The sequence below is a fragment of the Centrocercus urophasianus genome, unplaced genomic scaffold, assembly GCF_019232065.1.
Source record: "Centrocercus urophasianus isolate 14NV4802_14NV808 unplaced genomic scaffold, USGS_Curo_1.0 seq_73, whole genome shotgun sequence".
NCBI classification, from domain to species: domain Eukaryota; kingdom Metazoa; phylum Chordata; class Aves; order Galliformes; family Phasianidae; genus Centrocercus; species Centrocercus urophasianus.
In genome coordinates, this window is record NW_024885344.1 from 8,595,615 (window position 1) to 8,604,336 (window position 8,722).

Sequence of the window (8,722 nt, forward strand, 5' to 3'; positions counted from 1 at the left end):
CTTTCCCTTTCCCTTTCCCTTTCCCTTTCCCTTTCCCTTTCCCTTTCCCTTTCTCCTTCTCCTTCTCCTTCTCCTTCTCCTTCTCCTTCTCCTTCTCCTTCTCCTTCTCCTTCTCCTTCTCCTTTTCTTTCTCCTTCTCTTTCTCTTTCCTACAAATGTGATTTGGGAATCCAAAGGCTTTTGTCTTCTAACTCAACAAGAAGAAAGAAATTAAATTACACTGAAAACATTCCCTATTCTCTCCTTCCAGACTTACATGAAGTCTGAAGGAGCTGGATGTTAATACTGTGTCTAAATCACAAGGTATTTCAGAAATACCTTTAAACATCTCCAACCATGTACTACTGTTCCTTGCTGAAGTTGAGATGAATAACTTCTGCTTGTCTGTTTAGTGGCTTACACAGCAAGCCATCTCTTCATATCAAATCAAACTGGTCAGTTCTGATTTCCATTGCTAAGCTGTTTCTGTCTGTTCCCACTCACATTCTCATCTTTTGTGTTCCTGAAAATTGTTTTCCACAAGGATTCCTTCTGATGTCTTCCTAAAGACTGAAGTTAGATTAACCATTGTGTAGTTCACTAGCCCCTCCTTCCTGTTTTTCCATTTGCATGTTTTCTCCCCTGATAGTGAGGATAGATGCTCCAGACCCAATTACACACCTTCCTTTAACCTTTCCACCTGTACAAAATAAATAATCTTTTCAACAGATCTGTAACTTACAGTGAGAAAAACATTCATTCAAGTGTGTAGCAGCAGACCTGTGGCAAATTGCTGATAGTGAAAACTAAAATGATAAAGAACAGAGGCTTTGCTTGGGATTTGACCTCTGCTTGTGGTAGTAGTTTTTTTTTCTGAACCCCACTGCAAGTACAATTCTAGGGTTTCAGCTATCTTCCTTTGTTGTAGGATTATTTTCTGTTATCACATGGATTATTTTACTGGATATGTGAAATCTTTGGTTGAGACACAATAAGAACTCCCCATCTTCACATGCTTTTAAAACCTTAAATTTTATTAATTCAACAGCACTCTCTGGATTTCAAAGCATTAGGCACCACAGTGAAGGCAGTTGGTCCCATTAAATATGTTTGCACACTCAGGTGATTATTTCGTTCTGTGAAATGTCTTGTTTCACAAGAGATCAGTTAAGGAGACTATTGCTGATGGGAACTCAATTAGGAGTTATCAGTTTTATCTTACTAATCTCAGAATCTAATGTCACTGGTAGGACCTGGGGATGTTATTTAAATCTCTTTTTATTAGGTTTTATTAAGAAAATCTCTAATTTTCCTATTTCCTTAGATGTACCTTAAATATTTTGTTGTCTCTTCAGGCAGTTTGAGGGATTGTCAGGATTGTCAGTCAGTCAGTTAGGGATTCAGAGATCACATTCATTTTGTTTTTACATTCCTGCTTTCTAGTAATTTCCTCTGCACTGAAAAAAAACCAAACCAAACCAAAAAACCACAAAATACGCAGACATCTTCAGAAATGTCTATAAATGATACTTCAGATCATCTTTCAGGGCTTTCAAAACAAGGCTTTTGTTAGCTGCCCTTCCATGTCATACATGAGTCTTTGCCCAGCTAGTTGAGACTGAGGAGCAGAATCTCTTCTATAGTTAATTTGAAGAATATTTGACACTCTCTTATCACTACTTGTAAGAATATTTGCTGCTTGCTAACTGCAGTAGAAGATTTTGTTTTTCAGCTGTTGCTGTGGAAATTGCTGCTGATCTAGCCACAACTGTTTATGCTGCCCCAATGTTTGCTGAACCAACCATCATACCATCTGTATGCATGGGATATTTTTTTCAAGATGTAACATGTTTATCTTCACTCTGCTGTGGGTAGGCTGGTCTCCAAGTTTGACATCACTAGCTGGTCTTGATCCTGCCAAAGTCTAACTTGATCAGAACTTTTCCTAATCCCCAGCATAGTTCCATAAGCAATCTCCCAAATTAACATTGTATCTAGTGAGAGAAGAAATATGTTTCATTTCTGTTGGCAAGGGTTAAACCAGAGTACATGGATCTTCATCAAAAAGGTACCCCAATGCAATGCTTTGTCTCTCTTTCCCTCCGTCTCTCAAAGATTTCGTCCTCCATATTATCATCCACACCACACATTATGGTGTGATGGGGAAGAAGGTCTTCTGTGCTTAGATTCCAGCTCACCTGTGTTTCTTGTGATGGTAGATGAGTTCCTGAAAATTGTCTCTCAGATGCCACAAGAAAATGAGATGGAGCTTCCATTGTAGGCAATACTTAAATTTCAAGCTGGTTAATGGAATTATTTAGAAGGTAGCAAATGAGAAGGGAACATAGGATTAAGGTTATCAAAGGAAACCAAAGGATAAGCAAACAAACAAACCAAAAATACAGTTTAGAAGTTATAGAAATGGCTGCATATTTTTATATAATTACTTTCTAAGATAAATGGCAAAGCACATGAAAAAGCCTGTGTTACTATAAAGAAATCAAATATTTCTCTGCACAGTTGTTTTACATCTAATGTCAATACTGATTGTTGAAAAAACATTGATGCTTCATTTACCTTTTGAGACAATAAAGTTCCAGGACACTTTTGTCTATTTGATTAATGTTCACAAAAAGGAAAAAAAAAAAAAAAAAAGAAGAAGAAGAAGAGTAAATGCTAGATGTCTGGAATTTTTACAGCTGAAATTATTCTACTCTGCAGAGAAAATTCCAACCTACAAATTAGATTTGACCAAATTGATTCCTGTGACTTAGTGAGGCCAGGCAGAAGAAAAAAACACCTCTTACAAATTAGGTCTCTGTGTGAAAAGTCCTAGTCAAAATAATAGCCTGCATTTCTTTTGAAAAAAGCACTGGTGCAAAAAATTAAATGTGATCATATGTCTTCATGATGAGAAATAAATAGGTTTCCACCCACATATTCCTCCTGAATCCACTGAGTTACTGCATTTAAGTTACAGACGGGATACTGTAATGGCAGTATAGAGCCCAGAAAAAGAGGTGACAGAAAATTAATTTTTTGTGAAATGAGATCATGTGAGCAGACTGAAGATCCTACTCCTAAAAGCTGCTTCTTCTAGAAGGTTTGATACCCCATCAGTATTGTTTGGGGGGAAAAAAAAGTAGTAATGGCACATTTTTGAATGCTTTCAACAGCCAGAAATAATGCCTGAGGGGTTTAATATTATAAACTTTACTTGTTTTGCACTCATTTCTTTCAGCTGTTATTGCTTATCCATAAAAATTTGCTTTGTCCTGTATTCAAGGGTCTGTTTAGTGTCCTGAGTCTCCAGAATCCTAAAATCAAATATAACCTGTATTACAACTATCTTTATGTTTTGTGTTATAAATGATACAGTTAATTACTTCAAGATGGTTTATCTTTCACTAAAGGTGGACTTCCAAGAAACGAAGATGGCAACAGAGAGCACTTTTAACAGAAATTCAGGAATTGAAGCCTGGATCCTTCTCACTTAAGACACTTAATAGAGCCATCTGCATTTAGAGTTTAATTTCTCTGTGTTTCCAGTAAAATATGTGAAATGATAGAGACATTTCCAGAGAGAGAATCAGGTCTACACTGATATTTTAAGTTGGATTTGTTACTGTTGAGAACACTTAGCAATACTGTGTATCCCAGACAACATTCTCAGATAAATGAAATTGGAACAGAGAAATTTGGTCTAATAATAGCTATGCTAAGAAGAGAAGAACTATAAGGAAGTGATAGTCTTGCTTCTCATACAAATGAATGCATAGAATGGAAGAAAACTGAAAGTCTGTATATGACAATACATTTGTCATCTCCAGATGTCCTACATACATCAGCATCTGAAAAGAAAAACTGTAATGCTCTGCACTATCTAAGTCCTCTTTCTGGAAAGAACTGTGTGGTATTTGAGATTTTAATCAGTAGAGAGAACTTTGTTATTGAATATCCAAGGAAAACAGCCCTTCACTGTTGAAATGAGCAGAGAATAATTTTCTGGGAGAATGAAAACAAAATTTATCACATCAAGGCCCTTCCATCCTATAAATCAGCTGCTTTAAAAGCAAAGAATAGATACGCAACCCACAGGTTCTCCAGACATGATCCATAATACCACATATGTAGTCTAAAAACTTGGCTTTCTAACCTTCTCGTTTGCAATTGCTAAATTGCTTCACAAAACACTGGAGAGGAGAAACTAATTTGTTTCCCTGAAAACAATTCCTCATAAATGAAACAGCCATCGACATGTTAACTGATTTTAAATGAAAACACAATGACTTCTATTAAAAATATAAGAAAATGTAATTAGATGAAAAATCTGTTGTACAATATGGGGGCATGCTATGAGAATGTACAATAAAGTCCAAGACTCCACTGTCACTGCTTGTATCACTCACATACTGAAGTATGATATGTCTGTCCTTAATTTATTTTTAGTTTGTGTTTCCATACCAGCCTGTTGGACCTGAGGCTGCAAGAGAGCAAAATATAGGTAGTGGGATAGTGATGAGGTTAGATTTGATTGTTAGGCAGTCAGGGCTTCACAATTGATTGTAGTCCTTCACTTTAAGGATCGAGCCCAAAAGGCGTGAAATAGGAAATAATAATAATAATAATAATAAAAGCAGAAAACTCAGCAGAGAAAATTATATTCTTAAAACCAAAATTATATCCACAGAGAATAATATAAATAATTCCACACAAACAAAATTAGTAATACGTCTTCAACCTTTACGTATTCTTTGCGTATCCTTGGTCTGTTCCACAACAGAAAAAGTGAGTTTGAAGAACAGATCAGAAATCTCTATGGAGAACAGAACCAAGAAATTCTCTGAATATTTTTTAAACCATCTATACCTTCTGTTTTAACTAATTGCACACAAATGTCTTTGCTAACTTTCTCAAAGGGAATAAAAAGCCCTTCCCTTGTGGGTAGTAGGAAATTTGTAGGACATTACCAAAAGTACAGACAACCACCAAAGCAGCTCCAGGCTCAGCCACCAGCACTTAAAATTAGAACTCAAGTCAAAGCCAAATCCCAGAGTGACTCTGGATGAAAAAGGTGTCCCCAGTGGATCTAAGAATTCTTTTGGAAACCAGACAAAAGGAACCCCCAAGTCCCAGTGTAAGTTTCTGACCCATGCATCATGGAGAGAATGTATTGCATCCTTCATGTTTCTTCTGCATTTTCTGGTCCTATTGCATCCTTCATGTTTCTCCTGCCCTTTTAAGTTCTATTGGCCTTTTAAAATTGCAGCTGGGCTACTTTTCTCCTAGGCTTTGCAGTTCATCATATCCCACAATGTGTATTTAATATTTTCCTTGCTTTAATTCTAGTAGTTTGAAAGAAAGGATTATCATCACTAATTTGATATTATTTATCTCATGTAAATATTATTTATGGCTTGAAATGTTAGCATTCACTTTTACCATTAGAGGGCTGCATTGTTTATTACTTTTTTGTCTGTTGCCTATTTTATACTTACTAATATCCGCCAAGAACTACCTGTAATAACATAACCATAGCACATCAACATGCCCTGCCTTTCACCTGGTGAGTGTTATATAACTTGTTCACTAACAATATTAAGGCTGTAATAGAACAAGATAAAGTAGTAAGTTTTCCATGAAATTCCTTGGCTAGAGATTATTTCTGCTATTATGGATAACTCCAGAAATGCTTGGCCTAATTTCTTAAGAGGAAACAAGTAGAGCAGACTTCTACAGTGAAATCTGAGGGAGGTCTCAGAGGAAAAGTCTGTCCTCACTGAACTCAGAGGAAGTAAGAGTTATTCTGGTTCAAGTTATCTCTTGCTTTAACCCAACACATTGTAAGTCAACAGGAAAAAACCCTGCTAAGACAGGAGGTTAAGATGAAACACATTACACATTAACACATAAGCACATCAATCTGTAACTGCTCAGTTTATCATTTATTGCCAGTTCCTCTGATGCATTTGGTGTACTGGTGGTCTGTGCTGGGTATAGATGCAGCTTGAATGGGGAGAGAAAGGAGGATCTGTAGCATTTCTTACTTTATGTCAATAGTAAATCATACTTTCTCCTTAGGATTTCTTAGGTCTAAAGAGGATTGCAATGAATTTACATAGAAGTACAGGGATTTTTATAAATTAGGTTTTTTTAAATGCAAACCAGAAGTGGTCTGTCTAGGTTTTTATTATGGAAGTGTTTGCGCTGTATTTTCTATTAGGAAGTAGAAATGCTTAAGGACTGTGACTGAGTTATCAGTGTCTGATAGTGCAGGGTAGAGTTGGCAGAGATATTCATTAGAGTTAGAAACTTCAAATATACACACACAAATTAAGGTGAAGCAGATAGAACTTTCCACAGCTACCTGAGTAATGCAGTACCAACTTTGTATAACACCTGCTTATATCAAAAGATACAGTTCTTTGACACATGCCATTTGATAGTATGGGGCTGTTTTAACTGGCTTATCACTTGCATCCAGATTAGAAAAGGTCTCTCCATTGACTCTTCTTTTGAGCGGTCTGTATCAAAACAGCACTCCTTTATATTGCTGAGCTTCAGGGAACATTTTCAAAGACATAAATGACATGTGGATGCTATAATTACCTAGAATACAAACTGTTTCAGAGCTTAGAGACATTAGGTACTTTGACACTCTGTACCAGGAGAAAATTCTATCAAAATACCTTGTTAACCAGGGCACACACATGAAAGACTGCTCTGTAACTCTTCATGAGTAAAGCTGTGCTCCAAATTCAACAAATCATTTAAAGACATTACTATGTCCCTTCATGTTCAGTAAGGCAGAAGTAAGGAGAATAAAGAAGTAAGGCAGTAAGGAGAATAAAGTAGCCGTATAGAGAAACACAAATATCGGAAAAACTTTAGAAAAATAAAATCTGACATTTCTCAACAAAATTAAATAATGAAATGGAATAAAATAAAATAAAATAAAATAATATCAGTTGCTGAAAAGAGTGTCCAGTAGAGTCAGTAAAAGGCATGTAAAAGTTCTGCTCTGGTGCTTTTACATTTTAGTCAGGATCTTGACACATCTGTGAGCTTCATGTTTAGACAGGGCAAGTAGGTTGTCTAGAAGTGGCACAGTAAATATATGGATCTCCAGTGAAGGCCTGGAGAAAACAGAAGAAAGGATACCAAGACATCTGTCATCTCTGCCTCCAAGACTATGCAATAAGAACAGCTTTCATTAAAAGAGGCACAAACTTAATTCAGCTTTCTGAGATAGAGTCCACAACACAGTCAACACGAACCACGGTTCTTATTCTTATAAACAATTTTGTATTCTTATATATGCAGTCTAAGTCATGGGGGTTGACAATATTCAACCAAAATATTGAGGAATGTCCCTTTTATTTTTTACATAAATAATCTTATTATTTAATTTGCTTTTGATTGACAGCATATCAACATATGGATTAACTCCCTCTTGTCATTACTGGCAGGAATGTTAATGTGTCCTTATAACACATGTTGTATCACCACATTACAGACTGTAATGCGTCAAAAATGTCAAAATGTTCATGAACAGTTGATGGAAAATTTCTGCCAGAATTCATACACGCAAATGAAAGTTGACTCATCTTTTTACGACAAAATAAGTGAATAAATAAAAAGAAACAACAACAAAAACAGCAACAAAAACAAACAAACTAAAACCACACTTCCAAACTAACAGAAAAAAGAAACAATTTTTAAAAAATCAAGATCAATGTCATCATTGGGAAAACAGTAGAAAAACAGTAAAATATTGGTAAATATCTTGTATTAATTACATTTACTTGCATTTGTTTGTATAATGCTGAAACATATAACATTGGATTTTAGCACAGATCGGGATCCCAGTATGTCAAGTGCTGCAGGTAGTGATACTGTGAGCACACAAACTTGGGTTTTTTTGCTCAGATTTCCTAGAATTAAACTATATGACAAAACAGATGGACAGACAGATGGGAGGAGTAAATGAAAACAATGAGGCAATATTTGTGGGTGTGCTTGGCTTCTGGTCTCAGTACACCAAAAGCTCAACAGTACCAATCTTTTGTGAACAACTTACCAAAGGAAAACGTTAATGGTGGTTTGAAAAGTAATAACACAGAGTTTTGTGGGACACCGTAGGAAATGAAAATGGGTGAAGGCATTACTCAGTGCTATTTACTGAGTAAATTAGCTGAGAATTTAAAAAAGTGGAAATTAAAGTTGGCCCCAAAGACAAAGTGGAGATGAGAAATGACAACTGGATGTTGAGATAATGTATACAAATCTTGGAAAGTTAAAAAAAATAGAACAGTTTGTTTTGTGCAATACTGAAGAAAAGTGCAATTGCGGAGTGTGAAAGTCAAAGTGATAGACTTGGAAAATGACCTTAGCAACAGCCTTCTACATGAGACAGGGAGAACAAAACTGCCTTTGACAAGAACAGACAGCATGATGTTGCAGCAGCTGAAATGTGACATGGCAAAGCTTTAGGAATCTAAACAGACAGGAAATCTGTATATTTGCAATGCTCTGCACGCTCCCACCACCACCAGAAAATAATCTGTCGCATTTAAACATAGGCTTTGCACATATGTTTTAAAAAGAATTCTGAATTAAATACCATACCTAGATTACAAAGCCAAATGATAAATCACATGGATCTGTAGTGATACAGAAAAGGAATGTCTCAGAGGCAAAATGTAATGATGCGTTTGTGAGGAAAAAACATCCAGAAAGCACT